Raw genomic sequence first — 1,772 nt, 5'->3', positions numbered from 1 at the left:
TGTGAAGCAGATAGGGTGTGGGGCCTCACATTCCTGGATGGTTAGGACGCCACTGCTGATGATTATCATTATTATTCCTACTCTGGTTTTCCCTGAGTCTTTTATCCCACAAGACCCTGCCTCTCTACCAGCGTCACAAACCAGTACATCCTCCTAGGGTGGGGTAGGACTGCTGGCTCCACAGGAACATTGTGTGATTGTGGGTTTCTCCCCCAGTGAGCTCAGAGTAGTTTATGTCATTGATTTCCATCCTATCCCCAGAAACCTGGAGATGCTCACCCCTTTTTTTCATTCAATTGGGAAACTGAGGTAGAGAGTCAGCAAGCAACTTATCCAAGGATGGGCAGTAGAATCTTCTGACTTTCCTGCCCTTATTCCTTACCAGACTGTTCTTGCTCCCAGCAAGCATAGTGAACTAGAACTTTTCCTAGCTTGGAAAGGAGCCAAGGGAGGTGTGGAGTACAGGAAAAAAACTGGGATGGAGCCAGGATAGTAGAGTGGGTATCCTCCTTGCCAGGTGCTTCGGGCATCATGAGGTCAGGTTCTCAGTTTCACATTTACCAGGAAAAGGGCTGCCAGAAGGGTGGGTCCTCCTCAACCCTCTGTGATGGGGGGGGGGGGACTGGGGGAGGAAAGAGAGGTGGGAATGGGTAACACTGCTGACATGTGAAAGCATCCCGTGTTCTGGCGTCTGGGGCCAGGCTCCAGAACAGAGGATCAGAGAAGCTCAGATCTCATAAAGATGGGCAGGGAGAAGGGGCAGGAGGCCAGAGGGTGGCTCCAAGGAAGGGAAGGAAAGGTGTGTATGACTGTTCACTGGGCTTCCAGTGGATGCGTGTCCCTGCCTGCAGAGACCAGATCAAAGCAAGAGAGACAGACAGGAGGAACACCAGGAACTGTCTCGTGGCAGTATTAGGTGTGTTTGGAGAACGACGAGGACTAGGGAATGGAACACATTCCTGTGCCAGGCCTGGATTGTTGGCTGATAGCAGCAACCAAAACCCTTCCCTACCACAGTAGAGCAGCAGAGGATGGAGTGATCCAAGAGCACCTTGGCTCTGGGGCTTGGGCTTCACTTCCCCTCGGGGTTTCCCTTATTTAGGGAAAAGGAGAACTGAGGATAGTTGGTAAAGGGCAGGACACAAAACTGGGTTACAGAAGTCCTATCTTAGGATTCTAGACCCTAGAACAACTTGTCCTAGAACCCTACTTCCATGTTTGCCTATGGTCAAGGGATCCTCTGAGTAGTATCTCAATCTATCTTTGTACACATAGTTTTGAATACTTTGAACACTCAGTTCAAATCCTTTGGACAATTAAAGGGTCATTGAAGTAAATTTTTTTTAATGCACAAAAAATAGCAGAAGGAAACAGAGAAATGGGCCTTGGATATTACATATTGAACTAATAATAATAATAATAGTTAATGTACAGTACTTTAAGATTTTTAAGTCAACCAAATTTGTGAGGAAGGTGTTAATATTATCTCCATTTTACAAAGAAGGAAATCTATACTTAAGGAACTTAAATGATTTGTGTGGAGTACGCACAGCAATGTCTAAGGTAGAATTTGAACTCAGGTCTTCCTGACTCCAAGTTCAGAATTCTATCTAGCTGTCTTTCTCATTTACCTATACAAGAAAAGTGAGTTGTACATAAAAGATATTTGCAGTTTCATGTACAATTCTCTCTTTTTAAAAAGATTTTATTTAGAGTTTTACAATTTCCCCCCTAATCTTACTTCCCTCCCCTCACCCCCCACAGAAGGCAAT

The sequence above is a fragment of the Macrotis lagotis genome, chromosome 2 (genome assembly GCF_037893015.1).
Source record: "Macrotis lagotis isolate mMagLag1 chromosome 2, bilby.v1.9.chrom.fasta, whole genome shotgun sequence".
NCBI lineage: Eukaryota > Metazoa > Chordata > Mammalia > Peramelemorphia > Peramelidae > Macrotis > Macrotis lagotis.
Note: the sequence above shows the minus strand (reverse complement) of the source record.